This window comes from Xiphophorus maculatus, chromosome 20 (assembly GCF_002775205.1).
Source record: "Xiphophorus maculatus strain JP 163 A chromosome 20, X_maculatus-5.0-male, whole genome shotgun sequence".
Classification (NCBI taxonomy): domain Eukaryota; kingdom Metazoa; phylum Chordata; class Actinopteri; order Cyprinodontiformes; family Poeciliidae; genus Xiphophorus; species Xiphophorus maculatus.
Window position 1 is genome coordinate 32,640,427 of NC_036462.1, and position 12,932 is coordinate 32,653,358.

The 12,932-nt window shown below is 39.7% G+C and overlaps 1 pseudogene; it reads left to right on the plus strand.

Moving 5' to 3' along the window:
* Positions 1–6,300: 6,300 nt before the first annotated feature.
* On the plus strand, positions 6,301–7,144 carry LOC102233059 (annotated as a pseudogene).
* Positions 7,145–12,932: the final 5,788 nt, after the last annotated feature.

A 12,932-nucleotide genomic window follows, 5' to 3' on the forward strand; every position in this document is an offset into this window, starting at 1 on the left:
ATAATTTTAATTTCATTTATAAATTTTCAAAATAAAAAATTAATTTTTTTATGCAAAGACTGTCTTTGCATAAAGACAGTCTGATATGACATCAGTTTAATCTTTCATTTTTATGACCTTCCCTTTAATTAAAAGTTCTTTTTTTTTTTTTTATTCCAGGAAATTTTTTTTAATTCCCGTGGCTTTTGTTTGTCAGTCAGTGGAGAGGTCAGAAGGTCATGAGAGAGGAGAAGACATGCGGCGAAGGACTTGAACCTGCGATGGCCACATTGAGGACTGACACGCCTTCTCCTGTCACGCCCTAAATTATTTCTTCAGAGGTTTACATATATATTTTTCATTTTTGGATTTGATAGAACCCAAATCAAACTGTACAGCCTGTGTCAAATGTAGTGTCACATCAGCCGGAGTTTCTCCTGACAGGATTTAGTCACGTTTAACACGACTTACCATGACTAATGTGTAAGTTATGTCATGTTCCAGAGTTGCACCATTCAGCATGGCTCTGGTTTGTTGGGCTGTTGCATGACTGGACGACTGCTCTCTCTGGTTTATGCTGTGCAGCTTTTTTTCTCTTGCCTTCTTTTTGCCTTCCAAAAGCCCTAATAATACCAGAACTCTGAACCTTTGATAGTTACAGTTAGTTGACGGGACTTTTAGCACGTTACCAACAAACGGGAACGTTTCTCAGGAGCATTAACTGAGCTTGTGGGGCTACAATTGCCGCAGTCATATGGTTACCTAAGGACACAGAAGTCTTATCATCACTTTTATCGTTATCACAATAGTACCGCAAAATACAGTGATAAAACTTTAAGTCCATATTCCCCACCTCTAATTTCCAGTATCACTACAGTTCATTTAAAGTTATGGGCTTTTCTCTCTCTTAGTGTTTCTGGTAAGTCATCAAAAAACTATATATTGTATTGGAAAGTTGATATAATATTTGGATTCCAGAACCCGTGTAGAACACAGCAGGCTTGAGACGAGTTGCTTTAGATCTTGTTCTTCTTCTTGAACCTCCTGATTGAGTCTTTTTTTTTTTTGTTTGTTTCGTTTTGGGAGGCTGCTCACTCCAGGAAAGCTTCACAACTGTTCCAGGTTTCTACTTCTGTTGAATAAAGTCCCAAAGGCTCGGAAATAATTTTGTTACCCCTTCCAGACTGACATATGTGCAATGTTTTATTCCTGTTACTGATTTCTCTTAGATCGTGGCGCAACGTGTTGCTTTCTTTCAGCCCGTTTGGCCTACTTCATGTTGCCTGGTAGGTTCTGTTTCAATGATTTCCAAATTCTACGGGCCAGCCAGTCAGCGGGCCTGGCTGTGGCTGGAGAAATTGAACTCAACTTTCCAGAAAACGTTGTTAAAGAGATCATTGATTACTTCTTCACATTGGGCCACTTTGGTTTCGAGGACATTTCCATTTTAAAACTGGTTGAAAACGGCCTGTGGTATATTAATCCAGGTTGTCTCCGTGTGAAACATTGTGAAAAATAAAATGAGAGTGAAAGGACAATGTCTGATGAAAAATAGTACATCGGTAAATGTACATACGAATCTACTACATTGTCCATTCCTCTTAAGAGTTGAAGTAATCTAAGTAGACTGGTACATATTGCAGTTGCTGCTGCTGTACAGGTGAGTCACCTGAACCTGAGCTCACAATGAAAGACTACAGTCTCTGTTTTGCCTTTGTCTCGATTCTGAATGCTAACCGCAGAGCTTCCCAGTGACTCACCTGGGTTTTCTTTAGATTTTTTTTTTTTTCTGCCTTTGATAAGCTGAGTGTGCTTTTTGAGTCAGCTCTGCTAAAAGGCCACAAATCTTGCGTTTCTGAAAAACACAGATATTCTTTGTAGAGATGCACTTAAATCATCATGAGTAAAACTGTCACTGGTCACCTGAGAGCTCAGGTCTGAACTGCACAAGAAGGCAGACAGAGTGGTTCCACTCTTCAGCGTTTCCATGAATGTTTTTATTAGCGTCGCATTGCAACTGGATGGTGGAATCTGCAAAACTCAAAATAATTCCTTTATTTCGCAAAAAAGATTCCTCTCTTGGCTTTTCCAAAAAAAGAGTTAACACACTAAAGGAGACAAATTAAAAGAATAAGTTCTGACTAACATTTATCTCCCGTGACCAACCGGCCTTTTCCTCTGTTCGCATCTTTCCGGACAGTTCCACGACGTGTGAAAACATTGCCAACGCTAGTTAACACCACAGAACAAAACTCTCAATTTTTCTCCATTTTCTCTATGCTACTTTCCCCTTCCTGTTTATTACAGCCAATTGTAACGTCGGCATCTGATGAAATTACGTTTTTGCGTGGCCTGGTTGATTGGTACCCAGTCGCTAACATTTGGCCGTAACGTAATGCGCCAGTTCAACGCTAAGAAGCTAACCAGAAATTGTGTGCATTGTAAACAACCATGCCCTGCCGCTAAGAGAGAAGTGTTTAGTGCTTGATTATGTAAACTGAAGGAAGATAGAATGACATAAGCTTGAACTGCTAGCAACCGTTAGCTAATCTGCCATATTAAAAGTAGTTAGCAAGACCCACTGGTTTTAGGACTTGCTATTTTAAAATGACAGTTTCTAGATATGAGTTGCTGACTTTGAAACAAACAGAGTCTGACAACTGAAACGTTGCCACAGAAGCGTACACTGCTGGTCAGAAGTTTACATACACCAAGACACTTCCTTTTTCAAGGTCGAAGGATGATACATCAAAAAATTTGAGAGAATAAAAAAAACACGAATTGGGCACAAAAGTTTGATTTGAATGAAGACTTTCTGTGGTTGGGTCAGAATTACACATACTGTTAAAAATACATAAAAGCACCCCGTATTATTAGGGAAAATGTCCCTCAGCAACCTCATTCTTTCTATAGCAACAAGGACCTGGTAGGATTCTGTATGCCCAGTCCAACAAAATCATGAAGCACAGCAACATGTTGTCACAAGGAGCTAGCTCCTCTGTTCTGACTGGTTCTTGTTGGGGTTTTTTCCATGGAATTCTCTTGGTCTTATGTGGAAGACGGGCCCAAAAAGCACACAGGCTTAGCATGATGACATAATAAATGTTTTGCCCCAAGTGTTCTCCTGCCTCCCTGAATGAAGGGTAATCAGCTGTGCGTTTCTGAAAGACTGCTCCGGCTGTCGTCCTGCAGCTGCTGCCTGCTGGGGGTGAAAGGACTTCATCTGAAAACCAAAGCATTGTGGGGGGGGGAGCGCTCCGCAGCAATATCCGTGAGCTAGCTAGTGTGTGTGCTCACGCAAGCGTGCACAAGTGTCCTGCTGTTCACCTTTCACAGTGGGAGTGGCACACTCTCGGTATTGACAGGAGGCTGGGTTAATGCTTTGTATTGTGTTGCCATATGCTCATCTGGGGGGTTGACAAAAAAAAAAGAAAGAAAAAAAAGGCAAATAAAGCCACAAACCACTGGAGTGTTTCTTTGAAGTGGGGATGCTGACAGAGATGTTGAGTCCAGCAGATCCAGGAGTGACCCTGTAACAGTCACAGTCACTGTGCCACGCCTGTGGATGTTATGGTCCAGGAAAACTCAGGTCTGCAGCAGAACATATTTGACTTCTTCCACAAGGAGGGTTAGCCACCAGATGAAACCAGACACTAAACGGCTAACTCCGCATTCATGGGAAATTGGGTGGAAGGAAAAGGTGTCCACAAGCAATGGGGATAAGAGCTATGACGCAGTTTCAGCGCTAAAATTAAAAGTTTTGCACAACTAGCGTGGCTACATCCTCCTCACAGGAGGCTATGTCCATTCTGAAGGCTGATTAATGATAGGCTGGCGCCCTAACTAAACAACCGGAGCAGGCAAATGAGAAGGCGATTACTAGCACCAGCTAGAGCTAGCCTCTCCTACTAGCTACCTCTTACTAGCTAGAAGGAGACGCTAATGACTAGCACGCCTCTCTAAAGAGCAAACAGTAGTTATTGAAGACCTAAGCACAATATCTCATGAGGCTAGTTTTATTAAACAATATTAACACTCACAGACAGGGGCGATTCTAGGATCTGAGCTTTAGGGGTCCTGAGCCCCCAGCAGGGCAAAGACCCACGAGAAGATATTCGTTTGTGCAGTTTTCTGAATCTAACTGTTTATTTACATACATTCACAAACAAAATTAAGAGACATGTTGTCAGTAATTCAAAGAATAAATGTGGTATTCTCATTTAGTGACGTAATTATATTAGCTGTGTTACCACTCCCTCGCCACTAGAGGTGGTAGCACGCCCGAAAAGATGCGACTATGGAGCAGATTTAGAAGTACAATGAAAGCTACAGAATTTGGTAAAAACTGTGAGCTGCGCTGAAGTAAATAAAAGACACAAGCTGCTGAGAGTGGAACTCCTTCCTAAACATGAAGATATATCACAGATTTCAAAAGAAAATAAAAACGGGAGACCGTGGATAATATAAGAAATAGCGCCCCCTTCACTTCCGGAGTGCAGTGGTCCCATTTCCAAATAAGATATGAGACTGACAGTGGTCCGTCCCCGCCCCTTCCTGTTTGCTGCAGCGAGGTCCTTCTCCCACAGCCTTTGTTGGAAATGTTTGGTTTTGAAATCTAGAAGGCCGGACAGTGTGTGTGTGTGTGTGTATGAAGGGGGGTGGGGAGGGGGGGGGGGGGGGGGGTCTGATGAGAGTGCATTTGCAAAAACCTGAAAAAAAAGTGTGACAACTTTGCCGAACCACATGTGCTCTGGAGACGCAGGAGGAACCCAACTATTTTATCATTTGCGAGTATAATAAGGTAACAGTGAGTCTTTACTGTACCCTTAGAGCAGTGGTCCCCAAACTACGACCCGCGGGCCAGATGCGGCCCGCCTCCACATTTGGTCCGGCCCCCTGAACAATACCAGAGTATTTTCATATATGTGCATTTTTATTTGATAAGTTGGACTTTTGCAATAAAATAAATGTTCATTAATAATGAACTTTATTTATTATTAACTACTAGTTAGTAACTGTTTTATACATGCATATAATTGACCCTAACCCTTTTTTTATGTGGAGAACCCAGTGTTATTTGGTTATTATTTATTTCATAAATAGTGTTATTTCCTGACTTTTGTTCTCTGAAGAATCCAGAAAAGGTTGTTTGATTGTGCTTTCTGAAAAACAATACATTTTTATGTTTGGCACTCTTACAATCGTCACACTTTTTCTGTTACAAACTGACCCCGGCCCCCCATCAGAGAAGGGACAAGTTATGTGGCCCTCACAGGAGAAAGTTTGGGGACCCCTGCCTTAGAGTTTTAACTCTTAAGGTGGCCTATGATAACCTGTGATGGGTGTTTGTTATTTTCTTATGTTTATTTTTGTCTCTGTACAGGAAGCTGATGTTCACCGACACAATGACACATTTTCACTTTGGAAACTGCTTTGCCCTGGCCTATTTCCTTTACTTCATCACATACAGTACAAATGCAGCAGCCTGTGAGTATTTGATTTATTATTCTCTATGCTTTCAACTGCTTGACTAAAGTTACAAAAATAAGAATTATATTACTTTGTGTACTCATAGTAGACTCCTGCCCCCCTTCAGCAGCAGCAGTAACATGTTCTGAGACTCTTACCGTCTCTTATAAGCTTCTTAGTAACGTCAGGTTTTTTTGGTCATGTGACAGTGATGCAGCAAAGGATTGTGGGGGGTTCAGCTGAAGGACAGAAGTAGTGATGAAGTCAGCAGTGTGGTCGTTTTCTTCAAGGGGACAAAAGGATAGTAAAATACATATAGTATCATAAATATTGATAACACATATCGGCATCAGCCCAAGTTTCCAAATCGGTGCATCCCTACATCTTTTATTAGTAATTAGTGTTTTTATTGCAGCTGGCGTTTCTCAAACATCAGTTTCTCTGTATTCATCAGAAAAAGTAGATCCTTAACACTGTGATTTCCAAAAGTGCAGTTTTGGCATGTTTCATGACAAACATCCTTTGACAGGTCAAAAATAAAAACCTGTTCCTGTTATGAGCTGAAAGTCACTTGCTGCATGAAGACCTGCAGATACGTCTAGAGGTGCCACAGAAAATCCACCTTACATTTAAAACAGCCTCTCTCTGTTCTTACTCTATAATTTCTGTTACCTCACAAATCCTGAAAATAGTTTATTCTCGCAGTAACAGCAAGAGGTGGTGGCCATTTTGAATGTTGTGTTCACTGACTCAGATAACAGGGTCTGATTTTGGAGTTCCCGGCCGGTTTCTCAGTGCTTCTTTACTTTTCATCATTGCTCTTCTACCATCATTATCCTTCTGTCTATTTAGATGCTGTTTCTCGCTACATTTTTCCCAACCTGGGAAGGAGGAGCCGGTGTTTCTGACTTTGCAAGGGTGAGTAGCAAAACCTTTTATTGCAGAACTAAAATCAGAAGAGAAACTCAAAGTGATTTACATCCCGCTTGGTAATTTTGCTTTGTCTTTTAATCCCAAAATTGTTAAGTGGTGCAGATCAGCAAAAGGCAAAAGGCTGATCTGAAAGAGGTTTTTGTCTCGGTGTAGAACCGCATTTATTTGTTTCTCAGGAGTTCATGAAGGCCACAGTGGACCTGGCTGACCTGCTGGGTCTCCATCTGGTGATGCTGGGAAGGGAGAGTATAAGATCATGGTTGCTGCCATGGGCTGGGCGACGGCGGAGCTCGTGACGTCGAGGTTAGCAGTGACTTTTCCTGCGAAGAAAACTTTTCAGTGAAACTTCCCCAGCTGTGTAAAAACTGCATGTTTGTTGTTTGTTCAGGTTCCTTCCCCTGTGGGTCGGCGCCAGAGGAATCGGGTTTGATTGGAAGTACATCCAGATGAGCTTTGACTCAAACATTAGTTTGGTGAGTAGCTTTACGACTTACACGCTGTGCCTTATTTCTTTTTATTTAAACTGTTTAACTCTTGATTGCCTTTTCATATGACGGATTCCTTTGTTTTTTTTAATGATGGAGCGATTTGTTTCCACACATTTTTAATGGGTTTGTTTGTTTAGACATTATATACCTGAATAATAGTGTGTGTTTGTGTGCATAGGTCCATTACGTCGCCATGGCAGCTGTCGTTCACCCGATATGACCTCCCTAAGACCTTCAGGCTGCCTGTTGCCATGCTGCTGGCTCTGTGTGAGTAAAAGGCCTTTTGAATAGAGTAAGTCTCATATTGAAAATGTCTGCATTTCAGATGGTTGGAAAGCAAATACATCATCATTACACGTTAACTGTTAGGTTTAACGTTTAGAATAGAATATACTTAGGTAAAACTGAAAAAAGACTCAAATCAAAAGGATTCCTGTACTGCATGGCTTTAGTGCTTTTCTCTTTGTTACATAACTCAGCGTGGTTATTGTCAAATTTATAGATAGAAAGAGCCTAAACGTCTCAAAGGAAATAGACATACAGAGTACTGAGTGGATGTTTTAGTGATTTCAGAAGATGTTGTGATATAAAAACACCACAATATGTTTTTGTAAACGTGAGGTTTGTCTTGTGACCACTGTCTAGTTGCTGTCAAAATGAACCTTGCTTGATAAAGATTAAGTCTTAAATAGGATTTTTTTATTATTATTCTTTTTTCTTCTTTTTTTTTTAGGTTGAAACTCTGTCATGAATGTTTGGGACTCTTATTTTGACTTAAACAAGGAAAACTTCCTACTTTGATGTGTTTTTATTTACACATTCTGCTCACATTGCACATAAATCTGGCTGATAGCCTTTGTTACAACATGGATGAAGCCTCGTCTTTTAGGCATTAGCCCCGCTGCAGAATTAGACAAACCTGATTACAGTGGACCTTATCTGTGGATTTTTCTGTGGAACGTAACTCAAAATTATTAGCAGAACATTGATTGAGTCAAGGTTTCCACTGTACACATTCATGCATCTTAAGGTATGTTTTGGGTTAAGACTGCTAAAATTGGCAGCTCTATGATTTTTGCAGTGGTTTTAGGTATTCACACATTTCAGCTAATCATGTGGTCGATAACTCTTGTGAATAATAATAGTCCACCGTCCTCAAACCTGGACTGAGTCCTGGTGCATTGATTACAAATTCTTCGATTTGTGGAACCTTAATTCTATTCATGTGAGCAGAACAGTGGGGATTTCTAATTTTCTTCAAATTTAGCTAATTTCCTGCATTGTTCTTACAAACCCACCATCATGTGGAATGTATTTCCACATCCTTAGTTTCAAAGATAAACACATAAAATATGTAACAATGCGATGATTTAAGGGTTTGTAGCTTCTCTGTTGACCACTGTATAGCTTTATCATTTTATGATTAAGTCTGGTTGGGGTTTTTTTGTCTTTTTTTTTCCATATTTCTCAATTATTTCAAAAAATATTTCAGCCAAACTCTTGTTGTAATAAATTCTTTAGTCAGTATCGTCTGTCTCTCTCGTTTGTCAAAACAACGTGTAGCATTATTCAAGGGGCTGTCCTTGATTAAATCAAATTGAATTGAATTGAATAATATTGATGAAAAAGCAGTAGTTTCCTTTGGCAGATAATTTCACTTACAACAAGACATGTTTCCTAAATTATAAGTGAAATAATCTGCCAGTGGAACTAGGACTTTTTCCGTCCATATTAAGGAATTACTAACAAAAATCAAACTCTTATATCTTGCTGAAAAGTTCCTGAAAACCAAGTTTTGTCTTATTTCAAATATATTCAAATGCAAAATACTTTGTAAGATTTTGTGTTTTTGCAGTGTAACATGTATGAGTTAAGGGTTCAAACATCTATCAATGCCACTTTGTCGCCGATCACATTCAAAACTGTTAAGCCAATGCAAACATCTGATGGACAAAGCCACACACTTCCCTCTTCAGAAAACCATCCAGTTTATCCAAACTACAGGATCCGTGATGGATGAGGAGTGTGTCAACATGGGCTTTGACATGAGGGATGAGGCTCCAGAGGAAACTCGTTCAGGACTCTCTTCTTCAATAGAATGTGATTTATCGCTAACTTTTTCAAAAAAAATTTGTGTGCGTGTGTGTGTGTGTGTGTGTGTGTGTGTGTGTGTGTGTGTGTGTGTGTGTGTGTGTGTGTGTGTGTGTGTGACAGTGCAAACATTTCCTCATTCCGGACTTGTGGAAGAAGGCCAGGTTTACCTTTGAGCTGTCCCACCTGGGTCATGAATGAGGCCTACACACAGCCCACTAACACAGGGAGACAGGTTCACGCTCAATTTGCCAGTAACATACCAGAGAGGCTGCGCTGAGCCTGGCTAAAACATAGCTGCAGACGAGGCATGTGGCTACAGGTATAGATCTCAGGATATTACCTGGGTGTGACTGCACTGCACATCACACGTTGTCCTGTACCACTGTTAGTAGTTATTAGTCAGTTGTAAACATTTATACTAAGCAGTTGAACTCTTGCAGCATCAGTACATACACTGGAAAAACTTGTTTCCTTAGAGAATGTGTTAAGAAAGACCTGCTCTGGACTAGCCTGGTAAAAAATTGACCGCTTGTTCTATGCTTTGAGCTGTCGGTCCAGACCTTCTGTCGAAGTTTGAAACGATCGGATCTGATTTGAACCTTCGGCCTTGACGTTTGTGAAGAAAGTGACACCATGAGAGCTGTGCTACGAATGAAACCGAGCGATCTGTGAACAACCATCGCGCACTGCGGAGAGAGAAACGGCGAGCCGAACAGCATCTTTGAATATCGCAGGAAGGCGATGGCCAGGCTGGCTCCACTGGACATTTTTCACAAAAACAATACCACATGGAGAACGCCAAGAAAGTTTGCAGCAAGGGTAAAAGAAGGAATTACAAAATAACTGCTTTCTTCATCAGTCACCTCCTATCTGACCAGTCACAAAGGATTAGACACCAAACGAGAAAAGAATAGTGCCTATAAGATCCCGCCTCGAGCTGTGAGAACTCCAGAACCAGAGCTAGACAGCCTTAGCTCTTTCTGCTTTCATTAAGGTTCTGCATGGTGCACAGTTTTCATATAGGTGCAATAATTTGCATATGTTTAATTTGGTCAAATCAGTATTTTTTCCCTTTTAATAGAAATTCTGTTAGTTTTAACATCCAAATAAACGTTCTACAGTCCAACCAATTTCTACTCAAGTTACATTCTGACTAATTCTAATTATTAAGATCGCATTTGTTCTTCTGCTCATTTGCACCACCATGTTGTTAAAATGAAACCCAGAGTGAACTGGTTGATGGTCCAGCAGGTATAAATAGTTTATGAAATAGTAATGAACTTTTTAAATGTACGTTAGTAAGGTGGGATAAACGTTTTTGCTGGCAGCCTCAGCTTCACATCACTAGCAACTGCATTTTCAGGGCTAAAAATCTCTGCTAGCTAGCAAGCATGACTTGCTGTTAGCTATGTTCCTAATCAACCTTTTCAACCACATGTCTTAATGTAGTTCTTAGCTTTTGCTAAGTTGATATTTTTTATTCATAATATAAGCTTAGCTTGCTCTGCTGGTCATTACACACAACGACAGAGAATAACAGCTGTCTTCAACCGGCTGTCATCACAATATGAATCAACATAAATAGGTTAGGTAGGATTTCTTATTAAAAATAAAGTAGATAATGTTAATAAAATGGAGCTATCCTTGATAAAATGTGAATAATGTGAATGTTCATATATAAAATTGTCCAGATGATCTTTTTACAGTGTAGCAAGTTGGGTTTTGCTTAACCTTTGCTGAATTTTAGACAACTTAAGATGATCGCTTTGTTTGCGCTGCATTTTATCAGGGGCCCTCTGAAACTCGACAACATGCAGGGACGCTGCAGGCTAAGCTGATGGATGTTTTGTTTAAACACACACTGAGACTGACGTGTAAAATCATGCCTCAAGGCATTTTACACAACATGACTTCATGCTGCCAAAAACAAGCACCGGTATTTGCCAACAACGTCGCAGTCAAAGATAAAACCTGCTTGCTATGACTCAATATAATAACATGTGTGATTTGAGACGTACTATGTATTCTAATTTTCACTAGCAATGACTCGGCCAAAACCCTCAGAATCTCATAATCTACTATTACTAACAAAAATCTACTACATGTAGATGCTGTTCAGATTGGCTGTGAAAGTGCAGACAAATATTAGACAATTGTCAACTTTTAATAAATAGTGTAAAGGTACAATTACCGTTTAAACTGTCTATACTTAGCTTAGTCTATATGTGGAAAAAAAATACACATATACAAATCATTTTTAGAGGTGAACCCATAAATTGTACCTGATTTTCTTAATTTTGGATGGTACATGAGAAACTGGTCGTATCCACTGATCTTATACCTTTGCAAAGGTCTGACTTTATTGGAACATGGATGACAGCCAGAAGAACGAGGTTCCTGAAACTAGCCGTACATACAGCTCAGCTTTAGAAAAACGGAGAGGAGCTCTGCCATCCAATGAGAAACTAGAGTAGAGCCGTGCTCCTCTGTATTCTTTCTTTTTCTCTTTCTTTCTTTCCCCATAAATTGACCCTCACAATATGGCGGCTAGGTTGACGTCTGTTGCTCTGGCGTTCTGTGTGCGTCAGCTCCCTTCAAATTTCTGCCACATTTATGCTGCTGTGCTGCCACCATTTGGTTAAGTGATGGTACTGCAAGAATGAAGTTTTTGTTTTGTTAGTTTTGTTCTACATCGCAAATATTCTTGTCCGTTTTTTTTACATTCAGCACCCATATTGCCTCATATTATTAAAACAAAAATAGTACATTTTTAAATCTTTTATATTAGTCCTTATTCCCTTTTGACAGATATTGAAGCTTCATCAAACTAGCGTCCATATGATTCCTTTTTCCAGTGCATACGGGGATGAATCACTAAATACAGTATTAATATGCACAACTCCCTTTGTTCCCCTGGACCTTCTTCATTTTCTCCACAGTCGTTAATGATTTGATTGGACTTACATCTGGAAAGACTTCACAACATTTTATTATTTTGTAACTAATAAAGTGATGAAATAATATTTCTGAATTATGTTTTGTTACAGCCTTTCTCCAAAATGGATTCAATTAACTTTTCCCCACAAACCTCTGCACACAATACTCATAAGTGAAATGTGGTTAAAATAAAGCAAACATATATTCCATACAGTGTATGAAAACCAAGCCCCATCTCCACTGATCATCTTTCGGTTCATGTGTTTCTACAACTCCACTAAGAGCCTCGCCTCTGCCTGGAGGCCCATAGTAACGGTTTACATCAAAGCCCAAATCAAGTTATGAAGTTGCCCACAGATCTTTGAGATTATCCAGAGATATTTCTTCACCTCCACCTGCACACATGCAGATGTGAGGATAGAAAATACATGCCGGGATTTAAAATAAAAGCCACATGAAAGACAAGAGAGACGAAGGAAGAGAGAGCAAAACAGAGGCAAAACCAACAACTGAGCAACTCAGATTCAGCAACTTTGCTGCTTTAGTATCGCAGAAGTAAATCCCCATATAGTTGTATTGAAATGTTACAGAGTAAATTATTAATTTTTCCAATCCCCCTCCCCCCCATGCATCCTGCCTTACCATATATGGTATGTTGGAGAATCCAGTTAACTGAAACGCATTTAGTTGCTACTGTTAATATTAATTGCATGATCTATTTTACAAGCTTACCCTTCAATTTGTCAGCCAGTATGATATTCCAAAAATGTATTTAATTTTGGTTGTGTCCAAAATTTATGTGAACGTTGCATCTAACATTCAGGGAACCTTTGGGAAATGCTCCCTTATCCACAAATGGTGTAAAATAGACCCACACATCGGAGAACCTTCAGGAAATGTTATCTCTATGGTTACTGTGTAGGTTCCGGTGTAAAATGGTTATTATTATGTCTAAATATAAACATATTATTATGTCTAAATATAAATATATATTGGAAAAGTATACTAAAACAACTTCTCCTCGGTTACTCT